General features: G+C 43.1%; 2 long non-coding RNA genes across 4 annotated transcripts; one reads left to right on the forward strand and one right to left on the reverse strand.

Moving 5' to 3' along the window:
* Positions 1-612: 612 nt before the first annotated feature.
* On the reverse strand, positions 613-7,305 carry LOC142575147 (uncharacterized). 3 transcript variants are annotated; one of them, XR_012826596.1, is made up of 3 exons: positions 6,750-7,305; positions 4,843-4,930; positions 613-1,132 (listed from the first exon to the last, which is right to left on the reverse strand). It is a non-coding gene; the product is annotated as an uncharacterized LOC142575147 (long non-coding RNA). The 3 variants fall into 3 exon arrangements; XR_012826597.1 differs by having other exon boundaries at positions 613-1,135; XR_012826595.1 differs by having other exon boundaries at positions 613-1,135; positions 4,770-4,930.
* A 6,517-nt stretch (positions 7,306-13,822) lies between these two features.
* Positions 13,823-15,789, forward strand: LOC142569697 (uncharacterized). The gene is made up of 2 exons (XR_012825651.1): positions 13,823-14,274; positions 15,022-15,789. It is a non-coding gene; the product is annotated as an uncharacterized LOC142569697 (long non-coding RNA).
* Positions 15,790-16,225: the final 436 nt, after the last annotated feature.

The raw sequence follows: 16,225 nt of genomic DNA on the forward strand, positions 1-16,225 counted from the left end.
AGATTTATTGTCAACCTGCCTATGTCCTACAAGAAACTGACTTAGTCTTGTCATCTCTAAAGCATTTTTTTTTCTTTCGGAGGGACGAAATTCTGCTAGTCTTGTTTTCGTGTGATCTTACATGTTACTGTAATCGGTGAGACATGTCTGTTTTTTTTTCTTTTGCTATGGCCTGGCTGTTCTCTTTCTACAGGAAGACACCATACTATGCCGTTGGTTTAATTGAGTCCGTGTGGTCTATCATCTTCCTTCACGTTTTCCATCTCTTAGGGCACACTGTAAAAAAAATTTGCCTTACTTTTCTGAAAATTTGCTGGTAATTTGTGACCAAACACTCTTCCGTAAATTAAGAACGGTTATTTCCGTAGAACGGACAACTGTAAAAGAGAGACCGTAATACAAGATACGAGTGCTTCTGTATCTAGAAAACGGAAGACTGTATTCTGGATCTGTACTATAACCGTTAAAGTACGGTGCTTCTCGTATTCAGAAGACGGAACACACTGTATGCTGAATTTGTACTATAACCGTTAAAATGCAGGTGCTTGCCATATTCAGAAAACGAAAGACTTAGTATGCTAAATCTGTACTATATTCATTAAAGTACAGGTGCTTCCCGTATTTCATCTTGCAGAGCATATCCATTGTTCGAAGAATGTGCCATTGGGGATAAAATTGCCCAGGACGTGCGAGAGTCGACCAAATTTTATGGTGCACTATTTGCCGGGATCAGCCGTGCTACCATCTGCGTTCGGAATGTGCATACGTGACCCACTGTTTTCAGCGGTCTTGAACAGAAATGCAATTTGGTCAACGCTCGCACTTCCAGGGTACTTTTGTCCACGATAGTACATCTCCTTTAATGCAAATATCATGAAGGCAGCTCATAGCCAAAGCAGCAGGTCACCATTGAGAAAATTGTCTTGCCAACACACTGACATGGCTGCAGAGATAAAACACTTTGCATTTTGTGATATGAATGCACTGCATAGCATATATACAAAAAGGTGCAACATTCCAGTCCTCAAGTTCTTAGATCACAGAAGCAACTTTATTTTCTTCACTCACTCATCTTGCACTTCTTCCTGGTGAAAGTTGTTTTTGACTCCAAACGCTTGCAAGGATAAACTTGCTGCTGTTAGGAGAAACAAATAGTATTCGTGAATATCCATCCTAAAGAAAGCGGCAAAAAAGTATAATCACAGAACACGACAAAGCAGTAACTTCTGTGTGAGAAAAACATGTAAGTAGACCAACATTGTTGGAACAAGGGATGTTGCTGTAGCCAACATTTCGACATAGGTGCTTGTCATTAGGGTAGCAAATGTTTTCCTTGGCTGTGTTGTTTGGCCTCCTTGGCCTCATTGGCGGAGAAGAAACTGGTGCATATAGAGGTCAAGAGAAGCCAAAGTGTTAAAATAAAGGAAGGAAGGGTGTGCTTAGCAGTGGTGATTGTGATGGAGCGGGTATGAGCACTGCTGTCAGTACTTGCTAAGGGTAGGGGTGACCAAAACAGAAAACGATGTACACATGTAAGCAGTCATTAATCCAGTAGACATAATCTTCCCAGAAGACAAAATAGGCATCAAGATAAACAGTTTGCACTTTTGGAAAAGGAAAGCGAAGAATTAAGGAAAATAAATTTTGTATCAAGATGCATCTGGTTAAGATCAATGTAAATGGTAAATGAAGGCACATTATGAATATATATTTTGTTGAAAGCCGATGAAGAAAAGATATATTTACCAAATATTAAAAAATAGGGACATTAAAATTAAACTGGGTATGACCATAAAACAGTAAAGAACAGGCTGTGGAAAAAAATGGGATGGACAATATGATAACCAGGTGCAAGATTTCAAAACGTCGAGCGCTCTTTATATTCATGCTGCTGTTGACGGCTTCAAGTTTCTGTCTTCCTGTGGAACCTTTGTCTTACTTGAACAAGGAAATGGGTCATTTTTTAAACAAGTCAGTTCAAATGCAGTTCAAAGCTTCAGCATTATTAGAATGAAAGAATATATTGTGGTCAGTTCTCCAGGGTGTGCTTTCATTCACCAGTTATTTCCACCGGCATAAGCTCAAAATTTAATGGTTTAAATGGACCTTAGCTCCTGGCAAACCATTAGCTGGTCTTTTTTTCAACACAGATGCCTGCACATTATATGTGTTGGCAGGAGTGCTAGCGAACTACATTATACTTGTTGCCACAACCAAAGTGAAACTTGGTAACAGTGATTGAAAAAAAAAACCAGCATTCCACAATATTGATTCAAGTCGTCTGGAAAAGTTGATTAAGTTAATGTACACCCCCCACCCCACCAGACACAATTATACACCACACGGACTCTCATGTTGTCAACCATGCTATTATAACACTAGGCATCAAGTAGGAGAATTAGGGGATAAGAGGGCACAATGCTTTTTGTTAGAACATCAAATGTGCTTTACATAAATGCTACATTCCAACTAACAAAGGAGCAGCCGATACTGACCAATGCATACGAAAGCTGATGACATTCTGTGCAGCAGAATGTTGACGATGAGGTGTTATGCGCACAAGTGCATTCTTTCACACAAAATGACATCCTGCAGTCAAACCTTGTGCCAACATTGGAGTTTGAAAACCACAGTGGAAAGCAAAGAGTGCTAAATTTGTTGAAAATTACTAAAAATTATTCGATTATTCATTATCGTTACTGTTCGTTAAAGATTCACAGATTGTTCCCTACGGGTGCTGTAAACAGGCACCCTGCTTTTACAGTCGTAGCAACAATGATCTGTGGCACAGACAAGAATAAATGCTCATGAAGTTTATGCAAGAGTACACCCTACAAATTACACCACATTTCACATTCCAATGTGGTAGAAGAGGAAGACGAAAAAAAACTACTTTCTGGTGGAGGATGCATACCCCAGAATAGAAGAAACAAGTGTACCCTAACCATTGCTGCTGCCGATGCCTGTGCACTAGCAGTTACATATAATATGGCAGTTACAATTGTTTTTCCACAAGCACTGCAAGCTGCTGCCAGTTGACCAGTACACAGCTGTAATAAATTTAGGGCAAGTTAAAGCTCTCTAATGGATTTATCTCATATGACACAATTGGAATGCAATATTCTGCAAATCAGTGAAGAGCGATGTGCCATCCCATACAATGAAAGACCTTTGAAGAATCTGAATCACCACCTGCACTCTTAGGCAGTTACACCCTTTGGAGTGCCCCTTCTGCCACACAACAATAATCGTTATCTGCCTTGATGCGTTTCCTTTCTTGAAAACACCACGCCCGCTACTTTCCTGTCGGGAATGCTATCATGCTGATAACGCGCATGCCATTTGTTACTGGAAAGTACAGGGCTCGCAGCGTTAAAGAAAGAAAACGCATCAAGGCAGATGACGATTATCGTTGTGTGGCAGAAGGGGCACTCCAAAGGGTGTAACTTTGCCTAAGAGTATGGGCAGTGACGAGGTAAAAGAGTGTGTTCTGTGTAAAGTAGTGCACCTGTATAACCTAAAGCTGTGGATAATGCATTTAGTATCAGCTGTGAAGGTTTCTAATTTTAATTGCACACAGTAAAAACCTCCATGCAGTTTTGCAAAACGCAAACTCCCTGCTTTTTGTTGTTCAAAGGTAATGGACACATAGGGCCATAACATGTACATTATGGGTTTCGTTCCCAAACAATCAAAGTGAATAGCACTACCCTAAGTGTTATGTGATTTCTGTCTAACATTTTCTGTCAAAAATTGTTAGTGTCAAATGCTGCGATCAGCAGAGAAACGGATTTCTGGAGCAATATATAGTATTAAGTACTGTGATCTCAGTTGTTTCACTGCTGTTTAAGCATTATCGGGTCTTAAAGTAAAAAATGAGGAATAAATACATGCATATTTTACGTTACAACCCTCATGAGATATTTAGTAGTCTGGATTATAAAGGATTCCAGATTTACAACGCAGGACAGATTTTATTCCACTGAAACAATGGCACCATGCCAATGATTCTGCATTTGCTGCTATATTTATTTGTATTTAGTTCAGTTGGAATGTGTTTGTATTGTCTGCGATATCTCTTCACATGTTTTAGATTGACTGTTTTCTAAATTTAGGCAAATTCATATTCGCAAATAACCTTGCATGACACCAAGAACTTGCTTAGCAGGAGTATTTCTAACATTTGCAACATATGAGGCTCTTGAATGCATATCTAAGCCTGGGGTGCACGTCGCCCCCTAATCTCATCAGCAAGTTTCGGGAACTCATCTACGAGGTTTCTTATGATGAATGTAAAGTAGCTTGAACGGGAGAAATGGGGAAATTAAACAGGTCAATTATGCAGCATAAGAATGATGTCAGCAAGAAGCAAGCTTCAAGAAGCACTGTCACTCAATGTGCATAGACTATCAAACGCAAGAATTATTTGGGATGATTTAAAATTCTGGCATTGGAACAAAATGTCCTTTAATCTATAAATAAACTCTGATTATTCACTCTACTACCACTACCTTCACCAGAAACATTCATAATCATTATCCTATCTATGCCACATCATCCTAGCTAATATTCAAGGCTTCATAAGCTGCTTTTTTTACTGCTAATTCTCCGTGGGAAAGAGGTGTCCGTATGAAGACCATATCATATACTTATTAGCCGTTTTTTGATAAATGATAAGGGAAAAACTTCACACCAAAAATGCATTGACCTTGAGCAAGTTCTACGTTTGAAGCTGTTGATTCTCTTTTCCCTTTGCCATAATGACCCACCTGGTTAGCTAAGTATACAGAAAAGCTGCAGGAGAAAGGTAGGGGTGCCAATTAGACTTGTGCCCCAGGGGACCTTTTCACGGTCACTGGAGGAACTGCCTGTGGCCGCGGCATCTTCCTTGAGGGCCATGGCCATGTCTAAGAAACCTTGTCTCCACAGGCTGCATAAAGAAGGATAATTTTCTGAGCTAAGTCTTTTTCTTAAAAGAGCCCATTTAAGTTGTATTCGTGGCTTTGCACCACAAAAGTGACACATGACTGGCCACTAAAGACACTTTATGTGTATTCGCAGGCCTATTCCTTGGAAAAACACTTTCACGTAGCACACAATGAGTAACAGTAACAAAAAAGTGTATCAGGAGGCTTTCATATTGCTCTACAACTTTTCATTCACACATTTCATTTAATTATTTGACATATTTATTAACTAATTAAGAATTACGTAATTAGGAAGAATGCAAAATATAATCACAATATCTCCAAGCGACGGCAAACAACATTACCTTCATTTTGTCCAGTTACATCGCATTTACATATTTCTAAATCTTGGTGCACGATAGTTAAGACACCCTGTAGATCAAAATACAATATTACAATTTTCATAATCATCTCTTGCGTGTTATTGGCGGCTATGGCTGCTTCAAGCTATTCTTTCAGTACGGTACAAGCACTTTTGAAGTGAAATTGTTTTGCATCGAGAGCGTGTAATCTAGAAAATCAAGCAAAAGGTCAAGTTCTGTTCACTATTCAGATGTTTAACTAAGAAGCTGCAGGAAAAGGAAACAAGACACAACACCTAATAAACAATGCAAAATTTGAAAATTTAAACTGAACAAGAAACCAGTTTTTGAAACCACAGAAAAAAGCCAGCAGCTTACGTCGAATACACCCTTGCTATGTACTCCAAGTGAAGTTGTTACCGCAATGCTTGGGCACCATATGAACGTAACAATCAACAACTTTGAGCAGAATATTAACACCACTAAATGAACTGGCCTTTAAAGATTCTTGATCTGAAATCCTCAACGACTTGTTCTGGCGTTTAATCTGTCGAGCTCAATCTGTATTCTCTAAACCTGGCTCTTGGCCATAATTCCTCTGAACGCAACATCAGCTCAAACCTCAAGATAGGGTTGACCTGTAAATAACGTGGATAATGCATGGCAAACATCATGAACAGTCTTACATGTTAACCAGAGGGTTGACTCATGCAGCCATGAAATTGTGATGCAGACAGGATATATTGAAGCTGGTTTTGTGAAGTGTTTCATGCTTCCAAGGCTTCTTCTCCAGTTGTGAAAGCTGTCTCCACTAGCTAAATAAGCGATGAGAATAAAAACAGAACTTCAACATGCTCACAATACGTTGGCCATTTGCAAGTAAACAGCAGCCTTCTTGGGCGCCCACGTTGCTTGGTGAAAATCTACTATGCCACAGTAATTGCGTTACCCAGTACGAGCCACTTTAATATGCAATGTGTTCAGAGCCCTTTCCCTCTGTTTTTCTGCTTTGGAAACAGTTTACCATGTGTTCAGTAGGCGTCGAGAAAGGGGACAGAAAACACTGTGCACCACTGATTTCTAATATGTTTTGCTGGATGCAGCACACCACACCGGATGCAGGTGAAGCCAGTGGAAATGCTGTGTCATGCAGGCGCTTGTCCTGGAAGCAGGGCATATGGTGGACTAACTAGTGCGTGCGATCAGATAATATTGCTGCCCAAAAACTTTTCTTTGTGGTTTTTCACATTTTAGGAGGTCTCTACATGTCTGGTAAGCGCTCTTATGACAATCTGAACCCGTATACGATAGTGTTCTCTTATATCAAGTTTTTTCTCATTTACCAGTCTTTCCATTGCACGCCACTTATGTTAGTGACACTGTAGACACTGCAATGCAAAAATTCTGGACACCACGAAACACTGCTTGGGTAGTTTATGGCACATCAGGCAGGCATGTTAGGGGAAGAAATGCCATGCACCCGTGCAAACGAAGTGCTGCTGCAAAGTCGTGAAGCACCAACTTCCGGGACAAGGTTGGCTTCAGTCGAGGGTGCTCGATGTGCTGTCCATCCCCTGCAGTAGAGATCAGTGGTGTGGACCCTTTTATACTGGCAGTCTTTTCTGGTCGGAACCTTGGCAACAGCTTCCACCATACTTTTTTGAACCTGCAACATGTGCAGAGAAAGTCACGTCACTGTGCATTGATTGTATGGCTTTATTGTTCTACACATTCCATCAAATCATTAAAAAATACAGTTCGCACATTTTTACTACTGTATATAGACAGTCTAGTTGCTAGACACGCGAAACATTACCATCCCTCTGACAGAATGCAACAATAGAAGCGTACACTGTAAAGCTACACTAAAATTTAAATTGATGTGACACCGTATGAGCATACAGTATGCTTACTGTATGCTCTAGCCCTGTGTCAAGTAAAAGTTAATTGTCAATCATTTATGGTGTATTTCTACTTATTCTGGGTCATCAAACTGTACAATCAATGTTCCAAGTTTACACATTGTTGGCTTTTGATTGCCTATGTGATCCGTTTCCTACTTACACATGCAGTGATCCCACTGTAATAAGGAAAATGAGTTGGAAAAAGAAATGCCGTGATAATCTTCCACATTTGCTGAGGGCAGGAGCAATTGCCAATAGCATGTGGTTGAAGCTACATAAATACTCAGTTTTCACACAGCTTAAATGTTCAGCAAGTAATAAAGAGGTATGCTGTGCCCCTCTGCATGACCAATAAAATCTGACTACTTGATACTGCACTAAGGCTGCTGCATGGTACTGTTCGGCAGTTCGGCTTTGGTTTTCCGATATACAGAACTGTTTAGGCATCAGTAGTTTACTTTGCGATAAAATGGAGCTTGAAGCACTGGTCATTTGCACATAAATAATGAGACAGCAAATATAACACAAGGATAGGAATATGGGTCTTTTGGAAAAAGTACATACACATTATGATTAGAATGTGATGGGATGCCACAATGAAACAGAAAGCAACGCATAGAAGTGGACGGCACTTCCATGCCACCAAGGTTATTGGACAGACAGTACTTCAGAAGTGCCCGCAACACAATGTGTTGGCGGGCTAGTTGGTGTGAATTCATAAATACTTTGTTAAGCGCAAAACAATGGACACAAGAAAGACGACCAGCACAAAGCGCTACTCTAAACTGACATCACTTTATTGCGTCACCCCTTTATAGAAAGTAGAATCTAGAAGAACATGCGCAGTGAGCACCATGTGCAGGAACCACCAACAACCGATCACAAGAGCGCACTCATGCGACGGGATCCAAAAAACCATATCGAGCACTGCACATGGTTAAAGAAGGCACACTAATGCACTGTGACCCCAATGACTGTATGTAGAAAGCTTCCGATAACTCTCGGGCGGTGGTATCACAGCACTTTTTCAATATCGTAGTATCACGAAACATGGCTTTGCACTTCCATATTTTACAATGTTGAGCCAAATGAGAACCTGTGCCTGCTGGTATGGATTGCTTATGTTCGCAACCTGGAGGCTTACTAAAAGGGTTCTACTCAAATTGAGGACGACACAACGAGCTATGGAAAGAAGAATGATAGGTGTAACGTTAAGGGATTAGAAAAGAGCAGATTGGGTGAGGGAACAAACGCGAGTTAATGACATCTTAGTTGAAATCAAGAAAAAGAAATGGGCATGGGCAGGACATGTAATGAGGAGGGAAGATAACCGATGGTCATTAAGGGTTACGGACTGGATCCCAAGGGAAGGGAAGCGTAGCAGGGGGCGGCAGAAAGTTAGGTGGGCGGATGAGATTAAGAAGTTTGCAGGGACGACATGGCCACAATTAGTACATGACCGGGGTTGTTGGAGAAGTATGGGAGAGGCCTTTGCCCTGCAGTGGGCGTAACCAGGCTGATGATGATGATGATGATGATGATGATGTTCGCAATGTTTTGTGATACTACGATTTTGAAAAAGAGCCGTGATCCCACCGCCAGAGAGTTATCGGAAGCTTTCTTCATACAGTCATTGGGGTCACAGTGCATTAGCGTGCTTTCTTTAACCTTGCACAGTGCTCAATATGTTTTTTTTTTGGATTCCTGCGGCAACGCAAACCAGCTCGGAGACGCCGATGGGAGCCCCGGGAAGAGTTTTCTTTTCTCTGTAAGGAGATCGAGTCCCTGGAATGGGTTCACCCCGAGATAGGGACGGTGGCTCCGTAGAGCAGTGCGGCTCTTGCGCTGTCCGGTGCGCTCCTGTCGGCCCTTGAAAATCCGAGTGAGGGAGTGTGATTTTCGTGCCGGACCGTACCCACATCCGCAGCAGGTCTCCAAGGTGAACAGCCTCTAGTCGATAGACCAAGGTAGGTAAGGGAAGTCGGCAAAACGGATCCGTAACCTTGGGAAAAGGATTGGCTCTGACCCATGACATGTTCTATCAGGCAAACCACAACATTTCTGAGAGAGTTGGTTTAATGGTAGCCTTCATGCAGCGGTCTGCCGAGAGGTCGCCCTCATCTCGGTGGCAGCACCGTAGACCAAGGCCCACGGGAATCATCGCGCCAAGCAATTTTAGGGCTATTTCGAATGCTCCTTCTCACGTAGTTCTAATCCCGATAGAAACGTCCATGTGGATTGTACATTGAGTGCGCAGGCTTTCTTCACCTTCTTCAGCGGGCATGTTGAAACTTGTTAAATGTTTTTCATGCACGGCACAACACCGAACACGAAGAGAACACATGCGACACTGCCCTCACCTCGTGTGGACGTGTTCTTATTGTGGCAGCCTTGTTTTATTGACTGTAATCAGGAGCGGAAGCACAGACGTTTTGTATGTAACTGGATGTTTGGCACTGGCAAGTTGTTTCTGCTTCGTAGAACGTGGAAAATCACGGTTGGGTGACATTTGCTCTAGTGAACGCTTCTATCTTAGTGACAATTTTTGACCAGTGACCAGTGACCAGGAGCCAAATGCATCTTATACGATTAGGCGTTAAACAAAACATTAATTAATAAAAGAGAAATAGTTTCATATTTCTTATTCGTTATCTGAGTGTTTAGTAGTTCAAGTAATTATGGGAAAGAAGAAATATTGCAGACGAGAATAAATAAACCGCGAAGAAATTTTTAGACAGAGTGATGCCAATATTCTGATTCAGTGCAAAATCTTAATGTTCCAGCGTAAATCGCCACACGAGAGGCTTCCCAAGTCATGTCGGTCGTGGATCGGCAGACGCAGCGACCGCGCCACTCTTCACTCCAGCTTCAGCAAGCAAGACGACGGTTCACAGGTCGCGGAACGAGCTCGCAGCTGGCATAGCGTGCCATCCCGGGCGATCTCCACTCCAGCCCCGTGTTGTCGAAGCCTCCGCCAACCACCTGACCATCGCAGAAGCACCGCGCTGTCCTAGCCCCTGTTCCACTGGTGGCACTTGGCGCAAGGGCGACGCATCTCGCTTCGAGTGCACCCACAGCTTTTGCGTGGCTCGCTCCGCTCGTGCCTTCGGGAATCCCGCCGCCATCGCCTTCGCCGCGCTGCCCTGTCCCACGGCGAGCACCGCGAGATCTTCAACATACGTGCAGGGAGTTCCCGTTACGCGAGGCCGAGCACTCCACCGCTACTCTGACTGTGGCGAAGCAAGATATTCTGCTACTTTTCAAGCAGTACAAGGGCGTCCGGGCTGTTCGTTCGGACGTTATAGGCTTTCATAAAATCGGCCCTGGAATCCCCGAGCTGGAATCCTGGCTGGCCTCGGGCAATTTTTCGGTTGACGCGCCTGGAGACAATTCAAGGGATGACGCAGCTCTCCGTTGGCGCGGACATTTCTGAGTTGTTTTTTTCCGCAGAGATCTGCTGAAACTCGCACGGCGCTTTTACCTAATTACCGCGAGATTTTCCATTTCTTCTGTTTCGTAAAAATATATTTTCTCCTATGCGATGTTTGTAGTTGGCCTGAATATTTAGTTTTTGGGGGGTATCGTTACTGCATTGTCGGAATTTGCGGATTCCTTGACATAACAGGCATGAGCAGGCATATCTCTACTTCATCTCAGCAGCGAACAAAGCTAGCTTACAGTGAACAAAGCCATTACAAGGACAAGAGGGGACACATGAACCGCGGTGAGCTTTGTCTCCTGTTGGCTCGGTGTTGTCGTCTGTTTATCGTCCGATTCGTGCGGGAAGTCAAGATGTAAGAACTCGCTAATATAGCCACACCCTTCAGTTTGAGTACTCTTTACCTGATTATAGGTATACCATGCGACACCATAGTTTCTGCCTTTATCTGTTGTTTAGTTTTTAGTCACGACGTCTCATATCTCACACTTTAGGAAATAGCGCAGATGGTCAGATGATTAAGATGGTTAGTCAGCCTGCAATGTTTTCTGAAGCTAGATTGATTAGACTTACTAAAAACTAATGAAGCAACAGGAGAGCAGAAAATTAAGAAAATAAATTTATGCATTGACTCACACCTCTAGGCGAATTACGTACGTGTATATATACACATATTCACTCTTTCTAAAAAGAAGAAAGTTCGAGTAGACGGGCGTGCTTTTCAACAGGCAGGATTCATTACAGGCGTCGTCCTCTGTATAAAAGTAGAAAGGTGTGCGAGTTGATATACATTCATAATGGGAACAGCGCGAACAAGACGACGACGGAAAGAAACGTCCTGTGTCCTTTCACTCCGTCGTCGTCTTGTTCGCGCTGTACCCATTATCAATCGTGCTCTGGTTCACGAAGAGAGTGAATAGAAGCCGTTCAACGCTTGGCATTCTCACAAGATGTCTTGCGCCGCCACGGAGGCTTACCGGCTATGGTATTGCGCTGCTAAGCACGAGGTCGGGGGATGAAATACCGCCGGTGCCGGCAGCATTTCGATGGGCGCCAAGTGCAAAAAGCTTATTTCCCGTGCATTGGGGTCACCACAAATATCCCATGGGCGTCGAACTTAATCCGTAGCCCGCGAATGAAGCGTGCCTCCTAATGAAAGCGTGGTTTTGGCACGAAAACGCCTGGAATTGAAATAAACAAAATGTCCTTTATATGTGGTGCGGTTTTAAGGCAACATATGGAACCTTTGGGCCACCGTTACGGTGTTGGTTGGTGGTAAAGATAGGCGGCAGGCCAACCGTGCACTGGTATTTAAATATCTAATACAACTTAAGGTTAAGGAGGAGACTGGTGTACTTCGAACGCCACAATAACGAAATGTCTCACAGATGCGCGATGTGGTATAATTTCTTTTGTAATTTGTTTCCAAGCTTCAACACTTCGTAAACTTTCATAGGGTGACTTGGTCTGTGGTGTAGTCATCCTATGAGACGTTTTAGTGGCCATCTGTTAGAGCTGAACGTCGACTTTGTGGGCGCACGCTCTAATAAACCGCAATATTCAATTCAATTGCAGCACCCGCAACCTTCAATGCAGATTGACACCTGTGCCGTTTTACGTACATCTTATCCTTTAGAGTGTCGTACTCTGCAGACTAACACGACCACCCGGAGGGGTTTTGGTTTTCGACGCCACCAGACTCCATGGCCTACAAGAAACTTACCTAGTTTGCCATCTCCGAAGCATATTTTTTTTCCTTCGGGGGGATGAAGTTCTACTAATGTTGATTTCGTGTGATTTCACATTTTACTGTAATCGGTGTGACCTGCCCGGCTTTTTTTTTCTTCTTCTCCTGCATGGCTGTTCGGTCCATACTGGGACACTCCACACTTTGCTGTTGTTTTACTTTAGTCCGTGCGGCCTTATCGTCTTGCTATTTCTCTCGTTTCGTTTTGTTTTCCTACACTGATAGCGCACACCGACTGCGACGGATCGCCAAGATCCGTATGGTGTTCGGGGAAATTGCAATTACTCCTAAAACAAGTGAACATTCCCATCATGAAATGAATCAAAATCACCTTGGACGACCTTAAAAATCTACAATATTTAAGGCCTAACCAACTATAATTAAGACTTAAGAGGAAGCTTTAGCTCGAGTGCTCCTATCTAAATACATGTAAAAGGAGAATTCGTTTTTCTCGGCAACCACTGCACCAAATTTGACGAGGTTTGTTGCATTTAAAAGAAAAACTTAAAATCTAGCGACTGTTGGTTTCGAATTTTTGAGTTAGGTCGTCAATCTTTTATTAAAAATTGGCGAAAATCAAAAATTTTCGAAAAACGAAACTATCAAGTTTACAACTCTATAACTCAACCACTAAAGATTATAACACAATTCTGTGAATTGCATATAAAGGTACATCCATAGCGGACAAAATTGATATGTTACACATGAATACAAAAAAATTTGATCATAGGGAAATACAACTTTTGTAAAACCGTTGTAACCAACGTAACAAATTCTTGTAAGATGTAAAATGACATATTGAATTTGTCCGCTTTGAATGATCTAATGGATGCCGTTTACAGAACCACGATATCAGTTCTTGATGCATAGCTATCAATTTGTAAACTTCGTGCTTCTATTTTTTTCAAACGGTCAAATATTTGAAAATCGTTTTAGGAAAATTCAAGCCCTAAATCGAAATTCCGCTTCCAACAGTCACTAGAATTTAACTTTCTCTTTCAAATGCAGCAAATTTCATCAAAATCGGTCCAGGGGTTATCTCATAAAAACGTTTTTGCGTTTTACATGTATTTGAAAAGGCCGCGTCGGAGTTGGGCAACTATAATTTTCCCCTGAACATCTTTTTTTGTTTTGTCGTTTTGAAATTGCTTTTATATTCCTTCCTTCCTAAAGTGTAAAAAGGCATTCTGCGCCTCTCGCTGGCTGTGGCCAACCTGCTCCCTCAACATTTCCACGTCACTGCAAGGTACGTATGTTTCCTCATCGAATAATAATAATAATAATAATAATAATAATAATAATAATAATAATAATAATAATAATAATAATAATAATAATAATAATAATAATAATAATAATGATAATAATAATAATAAGAAGAAGAAGAAAAAGAAGAACCTGGAGTTTTGAGAAGATATTTGCTCGCATAAGTTCTTTGCGCTTGAGTAGAAGAAAAAGAAGAACGCAGCCTGCCTCGTGCATTGCGCACCCGTTTACATTCTGTGCAAGCTACTAGGCTCTTTCGTCCCGCAGTGCTTCATCTAAATAATCCGCCGAGAATTCTAGGAAGCGGCCAGCGGGAACTCCTTCTATACCGCCGAGCTATACTCTTGCGACACCTCCTGCCAATCATGATTCAACGCCCTCAATCCGAAGCCACGACTTCGCACCGGGATACAAAGACGACTGGCCACGGATTTCGCCGCGCTGCTCAACAAGACGACGGCTGTGGCCGCGTTCAGGGATCACCGACCGTGTGCGCACACGGCGATCCTCGGTCTCAACTTTCTCGTGAGTGGACAAAACGCGGCAGGCATCCCGGCGGGGTCTTTCCTTCCGGCGGCTGCCTCGTGTCGGCGTTCCATTGGTCCGGACACGCTTGCCCGCACGCCTTTGTCCACGGAACTGAAGACAGGTGAATATTATCACGTGTCCTATCAGCCATATCATTTCTGAGAGAGACAGTTTAAAGGTATCCTTTATGCAGCGCTCTGGCGAGAGGTAGCCCTCATGTCAATGGCACCGCACACCAATGCCCCTTAGAATCCTCGCGCGAAACAATTTTAGCCCTATTTCGAATACACCTTCTCACGTAGTGGTAATCCCAATCGAAACGTGCGTGTCCATTATACTTTGGGTGCGCAGGCTCCTGAAGCCTGTTCATGGACGTGTTGAAACATGTTTAAATGTTTTTCATGCGCAGCCGAAGGCCAAATACAAAGAGAACACATTCGACACTGCACTCACCTCGTGTGGACGTATTCTTATTGTGGCAGCCTTGTTTTATTGACTGTAGTCAACAGCGGAACGAAGCGAAGACATTTTGTTTGTAACTTGATGTTTGGCACAGGCAGGTTGTTTTTGCTTCCTAGAACGTCGAAAATCACGGTTGGGTGACATTTGCTCTAGTGAGCACGTCTAGCGTTATGACAATTCTTGTGTAAGCGCCCAGGGGCCAAATGCATCTGATTCGATTAGACCTTTAATAAACATAATTAAAATATAGAAATATAATAATTGATTACTCGTTTTTTGAGTGTTTAGTATTGAAAGTAATTATCCGAAAGAAATATATTATAGAAGAGAAGAACCTAACTGTCAAGAACGTTCTAACAACAGTGACACAAATATTGTTATTCAGTTCAAAATATTCATGTTTCAGGGGGAATCACACGAGAAGAGGCCTCCCAAGTCGTGTCGGTCGTGGATCGGCAGACGCAGCGACCGCGTCGCTTCTCACTCCAGCTTCAGCAATCCAGACAATGGTTCACAAGGAGCGGAACGAGCTCGCAGCTGGCACAGCATGTCATCCAGGGCGATCTCCACACCAGCCCCGTGTTGTCGAAGCCTCCGGCCACCGCCTGACCATCGCAGGAGCACCGTGCAGTCCTAGCCCCTGTTCCACTGGTGGGACTCGGCGCAAGGGCGACGTGTCTCGCTTCGAGTGCACCCACAGCGTTTGCGTGGCTGGCTTCGCTCGTGGCGCCGAGAAACCCGCCATCATCGCCTTCGACGCGCTGCCTTTTCCCACGGCGAGCACCGCGAGATCTTCAACATACGTGCGGGGCGTTCCAGTTCACAGAGGCCGGTCACTCTACTGCTGTTATGTCTGTGGCGGAGCAATTTTCAGAGATACTCTCGTACTTTTCAAGCAGTACGAGGACGTCCGGGCTGTTCATTAGGACGTTATAGGCTTCCATGAAATCGGCTCTGCAATCGCTGAGCTGGAGTCTTCGGTGCCCTCGGGCGATCTTTACGATGAGGCGCCTCGTGAGAATTCGACGGATGGCGCAGCTCTCCGTTGACGCGGACATTTCCGTGTTGCTTTTTTCCGTAAAGATCTGCTGAAACTCGTACGGCGCTTTTACCTAACTATCGCGAGATTTTTCCGTTTTTCCTGTTTTGTGAAAATATATTTTCACCTATGCGATGTTTGTAGTTGGCTTGAATATTTACTTTTTGGGGGCGTCGTTCTTGCATTGTCGGAATTTGCGGATACCTTATTATTATAACAGCCATGAGCTGGCATATCCTGACATCATATATGCCTAGCTTACAATGAACAAAGCCATTAAAAGGAGGAGAGCGGACACATGAACCGCTGTGAGCTTTGTCTCCTCTTCGCTCTGTCTTTGTTTATGGTCCGCTACCTACGGGAAGTCAAGATGTTATAACTTGCTGCTATAGCTACGCCCTTCAGTTTTATTACTCTTTACCTGATTATGGGTAAGCCATGCGACTTCATAGTTTCTGCCTTTATCTGTTGTTTACTTTTCAGTTAGGACGTCTTATATCTCTCACTTCAGGAAGTAGTGCTGACTGTACACTTTTAAGATGGTCAGTCAGGCTGCAATGTTTTCTGAAGC

Source organism: Dermacentor variabilis, chromosome 1 (assembly GCF_050947875.1).
Source record: "Dermacentor variabilis isolate Ectoservices chromosome 1, ASM5094787v1, whole genome shotgun sequence".
Lineage (NCBI taxonomy): Eukaryota > Metazoa > Arthropoda > Arachnida > Ixodida > Ixodidae > Dermacentor > Dermacentor variabilis.